Source organism: Balaenoptera borealis (assembly GCF_965194805.1).
Source record: "Balaenoptera borealis genome assembly, chromosome: 14".
Lineage (NCBI taxonomy): Eukaryota > Metazoa > Chordata > Mammalia > Artiodactyla > Balaenopteridae > Balaenoptera > Balaenoptera borealis.
Window position 1 is genome coordinate 43,823,158 of NC_138875.1, and position 10,512 is coordinate 43,833,669.

Consider the following 10,512-nt stretch of genomic DNA (forward strand, 5'->3'; position numbering starts at 1 on the left):
ATATATATGCTCTCTCCAAGAGACCCACTTCAGACCTAGGGACACATACAGACTGAAAGTGAGGGCATGGGAAAAGATATTCCATGCAAACGGAAATCAAAAGAAAGCTGGAGTACCAATTCTCATATCAGACAAAATAGATTTTAAAATAAAGACTATTACAAGAGACAAAGAAGGACACTACATAATGATAAAGGGATCAATCCATGAAGAAGATATAACACTTGTAAATATTTATGCACCCAACATAGGAGCACCTCAGTATATAAGGTAAATGCTAACAGCCATAAAAGGGGAAATCGACAGTAACACAATCATAGTAGGGGACTTTAACACCCTACTTGCACCAATGGACAGATCAGCCAAAATGAAAATAAATAAGGAAATACAAGCTTTAAATGATACATTAAACAAGATGGACTTAATTGATATTTATAGGACATTCCATCCAAAAACAACAGAATACACTTTCTTCTCAAGTGCTCACGGAGCATTTTCCAGGATAGATCGTATCTTGGGTCATAAAATCAAGCCTTGGTAAATTTAAGAAAATTGAAATCATATCAAATATCTTTTCTGAACACAACGCTATGAGACTAGATATCAGTTACAGGAAAAAATCTGTAAACAATACAATCAAATGGAGGCTAAAGAATACACTACTAAATAACCAAGAGATCACTGAAGAAATCAAAGAGGAAATCAAAAAATACCTACACACAAATGACAATGAAAACACGATGACCCAAAACCTATGGGATGCAGCAAAAGCAGTTCTAAGAGGGAAGTTTACAGCAATACAAGCCTGCCTCAAGAAACAAGAAACATCGCAAATAAACAACCTAACCTTACACCTAAAGCAATTAGAGAAAGAAGAACAAAAAAGCCCCAAAGTTAGCATAAGGAAAGATGTCATAAAGATCAGATCAGAAATAAATGAAAAAGAAATGAAGGAAACAATAGCAAAGATCAATAAAACTAAAAGTTCTTTGAGAAGATAAACAAAATTGATAAGCCATTAGCCAGACTCATCAAGAAAAAATGGGAGAAGACTCAAATCAATAGAATTAGAAATGAAAAAGGAGAAGTAACAACTGACACCGCAGAAATACAAAGGATCATGAGAGATTACTACAAACAACTCTATGCCAATAAAATGGGCAACCTGGAAGAAATGGACAAATTCTTAGAAAAGCACAGCCTTCCGAGACTGAACCAGGAAGAAATAGAAAATATAAACAGACCAATGAGAAGCACTGAAATTGAGACTGTGATTACAAATCTTCCAACAAACAAAAGCCCAGGACCAGATGGCTTCACAGGCAAATTCTATCAAACATTTAGTGAAGAGCTAACACCAATCCTTCTCAAACTCTTCCAAAACATAGCAGAGGGAGGAACACTCTCAAACTCATTCTACAAGACCACCATCACCCTGATAACAAGACCAGACAAAGATGTCACAAAGAAAGAACACTACAGACCAATATCACTGATGAACATAGATGCAAAAATCCTCAACAAAATACTAGCAAACAGAATCCAACAGCACATTAAAGGGATCATACACCATGATCAAGTGGGGTTTATCCCAGGAATGCAAGGATTCTTCAATATACGCAAATCAGTCAATGTGATAAACTATATTAACAAATTGAAGGAGAAAAACCATATGATCATCTCAATAGATGCAGAAAAAGCGTTCGACAAAATTCAACACCGATTAATGATAAAAAGCCTCCAGAAAGTAGGCATAGAGGGAACTTACCTCAACATAATAAAGGCCATATATGACAAACCCAGAGCCAACATCGTTCTCAATGGTGAAAAACTAAAACCATTTCCACTAAGTTCAGGAACAAGACAAGGTTGTCATGATCCGTTGTATTTCTGCAGTGTCAGTTGTTACTTCTCCTTTTTCATTTCTAATTCTATTGATTTGAGTCTTCTCCCATTTTTTCTTGATGAGTCTGGCTAATGGTTTATCAATTTTTTTTTATCTTCTCAAAGAACCAGCTTTTAGTTTTACTGATCTTTGCTATTGTTTCCTTCATTTCTTTTTCATTTATTTCTGATCTGATTTTTATGACTTCTTTCTTCTGCTAAGTTTGGGGCTTTTTTGTTCTTCTTTCTCTAATTGCTTTAGGTGTAAGGTTATGTTGTTTATTTGCAATGTTTCTTGTTTCTTGAGGTAGGATTGTATTGCTATAAACTTCCCTCTTAGAACTGCTTTTGCTGCATCCCATAGGTTTTGGGTCGTCGTGTTTTCGTTGTCATTTGTGTGTAGGTATTTTTTGATTTCCTCTTTGATTTCTTCAGTGATCTCTTGGTTATTTAGTAGTGTATTGTTTAGCCTCCATGTGTTTGTATTGTTTACAGATTTTTTTCCTGTAATTGATATCTAATCTCATAGCGTTCTAGTCGGAAAAGATACTTGATATGATTTCAGTTTTCTTAAATTTACCAAGGCTTGATTTTATGACCTAAGATATGGTCTATCCTGGAAAATGCTCCATGAGCACTTGAGAAGAAAGTGTATTCTGTTGTTTTTGGATGGAATGTCCTATAAATATCAATTAAGTCCATCTTGTTTAATGTATCATTTAAAGCTTGTGTTTCCTTATTTATTTTCATTTTGGCTGATCTGTCCATTGGTGCAAGTAGGGTGTTGAAGTCCCCTACTATGATTGTGTTACTGTTGATTTCCCCTTTTATGGCTGTTAACATTTGCCTTATGTATTGAGGTGCTCCAATGTTGAGTGCATAAATATTTACAATTGTTATATCTTCTTCTTGGATCGATCCCTTGATCATTATGTAGTGTCCTTCTTTGTCTCTTGTAATAGTCTTTATTTTAATGTCTATTTTGTCTGATATGAGAATTGGTACTCCAGCTTTCTTTTGATTTCCATTTGCATGGAATATCTTTTTCCATCCTCTCACTTTCAGTCTGTATGTGTTCCTAGGCCTGAAGTAGGTCTCTTGGAGACAGCATATATATGAGTCCTGTTTTTGTATCTGTTCAGCCAGTCTATGTCTTTTGGTGTTAGCATTTAATCCATTTACATTTAAGGTAATTATCGATATGTATGTTCCTATTACCATTTTCTCCATTGTTTTGGGTTTCTTATTGAAGGTCTTTTCCTTCTCTTGTGTTTCCTGCCTAGATAATTTCCTTTAGCATTTGTTGTAAAGCTGGTTTTGTGGTGCTGAATTCTCTTAGCTTTTGCTTGTCTGTAAAGGTTTTAATTTCTCCGTTGAAGCTGAGTGAGATCCTTGCTGGGTAGAGTAATCTTGGTTGTCGATTTTTCCCTTTCATCACTTTAAATATGTCCTGCCACTCCCTTCTGGCTTGCAGAGTTTCTGCTGAAAGATCAGCTGTTAACCTTATGGGGATTCCCTTGTGTGTTATTTGTTGTTTTCCCTTGCTGCTTTTAATAATTTTTTCTTTGTATTAAATTTTTGATAGTTTGATTAATATGTGTCTTGGTGTGTTTCTCCTTGGATTTCTCCTGTGCTGTATGGGACTCTCTGAGCTTCCTGGACTTGATTGACTATTTCCTGTCCCATATTAGGGACGTTTTCAACTGTAATCCTTCAAATATTTTCTTAGTCCCTTTCTTTTTCTCTTCTTCTTCTGGGGTCCCTATAATTCGAATGTTGGTGCATTTAATGTTGTCCCAGAGGTCTCTAAGACTGTCCTCAATTCTATTCTTTATTCTGCTCTGCAGTCATTATTCCCACTATTTTATCTTCCAGGTCACTTATCCGTTCTTCTGCCTCAGTTATTCTGCTATTGATTCCTTCTAGACAATTTTTTATTTCATTTATAGTGTTGTTCATCATTGTTTGTTTGCTCTTTAGTTTTTCTAGGTCCTTGTTAAACGTTTCTTGTATTTTCTCCATTCTATATCCCAGATTTTGGATCATCTTTACTATCGTTACTCTGAATTCTTTTTCAGGTAGACTGCCTATTTCCTCTCCATTTGTTTGGTCTGGTGGGTTTTTACCTTGCTCCTTCATCTGCTCTGTGTTTATCTGTCTTCTCATTTTGCTTAACTTACCGTGTTTGGGGTCTCCTTTTCGCAGGCTGCAGGTTCGTAGTTCCCGTTGTTTTTGGTGTCTGCTCCCAGTGGCAAAGGTTGGTTCGGTGGGTTGTGTAGGCTTCCTGGTGGAGGGGCTGGGGCCTGTGTTCTGGTAGATGAGGCTGGATCTTGTCTTTCTGGTGGGCAGGACTGCGTCCGGTGGTGTGTTTTGGGGGTGTCTGCGACCTTATTATGATTTTAGGCAGCCTCTCTGTTAATGGATGGGTTTGTGTTCCTGTCTTGCTAGTTGTTTGGCATAGGGTGTCCAGCACTGTAGCTTGCTGGTCATTGAGTGGAGCTGGGTCTTAGCGTTGAGATGGAGATCTCTGGGAGTGCTTTCACCGTTTGATATTACATGGAGCCGGGAGGTCTCTGGTGGACCAATGTCCTGAACTCAAATCTCCCACCACAGAGGCACAGGCCTGACACCCGGCCAGAGCACCAAGACCCTGTCAGCCACATGGCTCAGAAGAAAAGGGAGAAGGAAAGAAGGAAAGAAAGAAAAACATATAATAAAGTTATTAAAATAAAAATAATTTTTAAAATTTTTTAAAAATTTTAAAAGTAATAATAAAAAGAAAAGAAAGAAGAGAACAACCAAACCAAAAGACAAATCCACCAATGATAACAAGTGCTAAAAACTATACTAAAAACAAAACAAACAAACAAAAAAACCAAACAAAAAACAGACAGACAGAACCCTAGGACAAATGGTAAAAGCAAAGCTATACTGACAAAATCACACAAAGAAGCATACACATACACACTCACAAAAAGAGAAAAAGGAAAAATATATATATATCTATATATTAAAAAAAAGGAGGAAGAGAGCAACCAAATGAATAAACAAATCTACCAATGATAATAAACTCTAAATACTAAACTAAGATAAACATAATACCAGAAACAAGTTAGATGCAGAAAGCAAACCCCAAGTCTACAGTTGCTCCCAAAGTCCACTGCTTCAATTTTGGGATGATTCATTGTGTACTCAGGTATTCCGCAGATGCAGGGTACATCAAGTTGATTGTGGGGATTTAATCTGCTGCTCCTGAGGCTGCTGGGAGATATTTCCCTTTCTCTTCTTTGTTGGCACAGCTCCTGGGCTTCAGCTTTGGATTTGGCCCCGCCATTGCATGTAGCTTGCCTGAGGGCGTCTGTTCCCTGCCCAGACAGGACGGGGTTAAATTAGCAGCTGGTTAGGGGGCTCTGGCTCACTCAGGCCGGGGGAGGGAGGAGTACAGAATGCAGGGTGAGACTGTGGGCAGCAGAGGCCAGCGTGATGTTGCACCAGCCTGAGGCGCACCATGTGTTCTCCCGGGGAACCCTGGATCCTGGGGCCCTGGCAGTGGCGGGCTGCACAGTCTCCTGGGAGGGGAGGTGTGGATAGTGACCTGTGCTTGCACACAGGCTTCATGGTGGCTGCAGCAGCAGCCTTAGCATCTCATGACCGTCTCTGGTGTCCACGCTGATAGCCGTGGCTCGCTCCCATCTCTGGAGCTCATTTAGGCAGTGCTCTGAATCCCCTCTCCTCATGCACCCTGAAACAATGGTCTCTTTCCTCTTCGGCAGTTCCAGACTTTTTCCGGACTCCCTCCCGGCTAGCTGTGGTACACTAGCCCCCTTCAGGCTGTCTTCATGCAGCCAACCCCAGTCCTCTCCCTGGCATCTGACTTCCAAAGCCCGAGCCTCAGCTCCCAGCCCCTACCCACCCCGTCAGGTGAGCAGACAAGCCTCTCAGGCTGGTGAGTGCTGGTCGGCACTGATCCTCTGTGCGGGAATCTCTCCCCTTTGCCCTCCGCACCCCTGTGGCTGCGCTCTCCTCCGTGGCTCAGAAGCTTCCCCCCGCCCACCCGCCGTCTCCACCAGTGAAGGGGCTTCGTAGTGTGTGGGAACTTTTCCTCCTTCACAGCTCCCTCCCAGAGGTGCAGGTCCCATCCCTATTCTTTTGTCTCTGATTTTTCTTATTTCTTTTGCCCTACCCAGGTACATGGGGAGTTTCTTGCCTTTTGGAAAGTCTGAGGTCTCCCAGCATTTAGTAGGTGTTCTGTAGGAGTTCTTCCACATGTAGATGCATTTCTGATGTATTTGTGGGGAGGAAGGTGATCTCCATGTCTTACTCCTCCACTATCTTGAAGGTCTCCAAGACAAAGTATCTTAAAAACAGCTAGAGAAGAGAGTTATATTGTTTTCAAAGGATCGACAATGTGACTTTCAACTTAGTTCTCAACAGAAATGATGGAAGCCAAAAGATTTTATAATAACATTTTTTAAAAATAAATTTATTTATTTTTGGCTGCGTTGGGTTTTCTTTGCTGCACACGGGCTTTCTCTAGTTGTGGTGAACAGGGGCTACTCTTTGTTGCAGTGCACGGGCTTCTCTATATGGTGGCTTCTCTTGTTGCGGAACACAGGCTCTAGGCACGCAGGTTTCAGTAGTTGTGGCCCGTGGGCTCAGTAGTTTTGGCTCACAGGCCCTAGAGCACAGGCTTATTAGTTGTGGCACACGGGCTTAGTTGCCATGCATCATGTGAGATCTTTCCGGACCAGGGCTTGAACCCATGTCCCCTGCATTGGCAGGCAGATTCTTAACCCCTGTACCACCAGGGAAGCCCCTATAATAACATTTTTAAAGTGCTGAAAGAAAATAAAAAGCCAACTCAGATTTCTAACTCTCTTAAAAAAAAAATTCCCTCAAAATTGAAAATAACAATAGATAATTTCAGACAAATAAAAACTGAGGACGTTTATTAACAGTGGGTCTGCACTAAAAAAAATACCAAAGAGAAATTTTCAGGAAAAGACAATGATCACAGATGGAAACATGGAAAAAAACAAGAATTAAGAATCCAGAAAAGGATACATATGTGAGTAACTATAAATGAGTATTGACCATACAAAAAATAATTGTGAAATTTAAAATATATAGATAATTAAAATGTATAACAAGAATAATTCAAAAGACAGGAGGGAGTGGTAAATAGAGTTCAATGTTCTAAATTTCCAGCAGTATTAGGAAAGAGATAAAATATAATTTTAATAAGTCAAGGCATGTTGTGATCTCTAGGTTAACCATTATACAATTACTAATGATAATAATAATAAATGTAAAATTAACAGACAAATAGGAGGAAAATGGAATACTGAAAATATTTAATCAATTCTATAAAAAGCAAGAAAGGAGAAAAAAGAAAATATAAAGCAGACCAAATTAAAAGCAAATAGTAAGATGAGAGATATAAAACCAAATATATCCATAATTTCATTAAAGATAAATGGACTAAATACACCAAATAAAAGAATAAGATTGTCAGACTGGTTTAAAAATAACTCATTTTATGATCCTAACAGGAGACAAAATTTAAATATAAGGATATACCAGAAGAAAGCTGATGTAGCTATACTACCAGTAGGTGTAATAAAAATTTAAAAAAAAACAAAACAGAATAAACAAAGTTCATGAAAATGGGCATGAGTTCTTTCTACATTAAAAGCCTAGTATTTCTGGGTTGATAACATTTTGGCGTATTAGATGCTATTTTACAAATTATAAATCGGTTGTAGCTAATCAATGTTTTAAGAAATTTAAGAAATTATTGCATATGAAAGAAAAAAGGATAAAAGAGAGAAAAAGGAGATGATAGATAAACAGGCAAATGGACATGATAGATGATAGATAAAAAGATAGACAGATAGATAAATAGATAATAGACATATCTTCTTGCATATTCATTTTACACTCTCCCAGGATTCATATCTGTGGCTTAAATTTCTAACGTAATTCTTATACCTATAGGCCCTCCTTCACAGTATTGTTTCTTTAAACACGGTTCATAATCTCCAGGTGGCCTGCACTTGCACAGCCCCAGTCTCCACCCCCACACAAACACACAAATCTCTCAGCAATCTGCAGAAGAAAAGAGACACTGTGGCTCCAAAAGCCCTAAAACCATTGGGGGGGGGGGTGGGTAGGGAGTAAAGTAACACTGGAGGCAAGATGAGGTATTCTGAGAATAAAGAGATAGAAGCTTACTCTGTAGAAGTAAGATATATAAAAGTAGTACTGTTATCCAAAAGTGAAAAAAAAAGTCCTGTTTGGGGATAAAAAGCTAAGGAATATGTCTGGTATATATCACCATGGATGTCAATTAAGTCTCAGATTCAGGTTTGACTCTTTAAAACGCTAGCAAAGGAAGACCAGATGGAGTGTGTGAGAAGTGAGTAGTTAATGGACGAAGCAGAGAGTGTTAATAAATTCCAAAAGGCTTGTTCCATCAAGAAAGATTCCACTAATCTGCAGCAGCCTAACTCACAGGACCTCATAAGACACATTCTGTTAGTGTCAGTGTTCCACACCAATTACAGATTTCTGAAGGGCCATCAGAGCAAAACTATGCCCTTCATATGTAAGCTGACACTGCTGTAACTAAGATTGCAATTGGACTGGGACAAATCTCTATGATCTTGATACATGAAAATCCAAATAGATGGTTTCCATAGAAATGAATAAAAACATTTCCAAATTACTTATTCAGGATTAATCCACTGCAGCTCTGCAAAGCAAATACATTTGACGAGGCTCAGTAAATCAGCCAATGAAAAATAAACTACAATTGTCCAATAAGGTAGTTCCCTTCACTGACAGAAAATCCATGCACAGTTAAAATGTGCTTTTAGGCAAAGTGTTATCTTTTAATTTCAAGTGTATAAATCCATAAAATTAATAACTGGAAACACATTAAAGATTACTGAATAGGGTTTTAAATGGATGAAAAGAGCAAAGACTATAGCTACCAACCCTTCTATCCAAATCTTGATTCTATTATTTCCTAGCTGGGTTAACTTGGGCAAGTTAAATTCTTCTCTCTCAGCCTTAGTTTCATTATCTGCAAAATGGGAGTGATAATATTTTTCTCTTGGGTATAATGAAAAAATTTTACACTTTTCAGATGAAGACAGCATAATGCAGAGAGATGAAGGGTTGTATTCAAAACCATCATTAGTAAGAGAAAGAGATAAATTCAGAAGCCACATAACTGCCTTCACAGTCCCAAAACAACCCTCTTCTATTATTGTTCGGTTTTCTTTAGGTCCATATGGTTTCCATTCATACAAGTAAACTGAGCTAGAAAACTGGGGAATTGTCCAGACTAAATGATTTTTCCTCAGATGTTCTATTGATACAAATCTACTCTCCATCCCACCCACCTCCCCCCACCGCCAAAAATGCTCTGCTTTCAGATATCTGGTATTAAATCAAATACTCTAAAATTTGAACCCATGGCATGTGTAGCAGGATATTAAATGCAATTTTTTCCTATTGTCTCAGATTAGAATTTTGGCTAAGTCCTCAAAACTGAAGACGGTGGGTATTCAGTACCTGTATGTGTTAGTTTAGGTTCTCTGAGGAGCAAACACCAAGACAGGTGTAGACGTGAAAGAGATGTATTGAGGAAAAGGCCTATTAGGGAAAAGGGGAAGGCAGCAGTGGAGACAGGAGGAACCTTAAGAATGCAATTCACGTCTGACTGTGGTAAAGAGGGGAGGGAAAAAGGAAAGCTGGGTAGGAAGATTCTCAGCCTCCAGCTAACCTCTAAGGTTTGAAGAAGGCCAGTCGAAAGTTCTGGAGCCAACACCACTCTTCAGAAAAGTTCCCCACCTGATAGGAACAGGCCTGTCTCAGTACCCTTGACACACGTGGTCGTTGGCTGGGAATAGTCCATGAGGACTGTGGCTTTGGCACAAACAGGGACAGATTCAGAGCACAGCCTCTGGTGCTGTCAGTCAAGTGAGCTCCCTGCAGCAGGAGATCAGAGTGGCACGTTTTCGTGGCAGCTACACTACGTCTTCTCTATGTGAGGGTCATATTCCCAGTGGTCTTCCTGAGGAGGCAAAAGGGTCCAGTGACTTATAACCTTCAAACACTTCTGAAAGCAAAGACTATGAATTAATTAGGGGGAGACCTTGAAAGGGAATTTGTAGTAGAGAGCGCTGGGGCATTTTACTTCTCCCCAAACACTCATGGAAATTGGAGCCATTTGATTGAATGGAAGTTGAGATCTCTACTTTCTACCCAAAGGTATGTGCGTTCTATAGAACACCGAGCCTGCCCTGTCCTGCTTCCAGAGCAAAAAGCCAGAGCATCTTTGGAAAACCTAATATGTGCCCCCACTGAATTAGGGACCAGAGAGCAGTGCCTTTCTTTATCCTGGTGAAGGGATTCCCCCTGGAGGTGGGATTCTGGTTGGAGAACCACTGGCATATACATTTTGGACATTCCCTCTTCACATCAGATTTCTCTATTATTTGAGAGACAGTTTGTGCAGCCTTAGAAAGGGCAAGAGCTGCAATTGCACTGTTCATTGCCTTGCCACTTGTCTGTGACTTGAAGTAGATTATTTTGCTCTTCTGAGCCTCCATTTCCTCA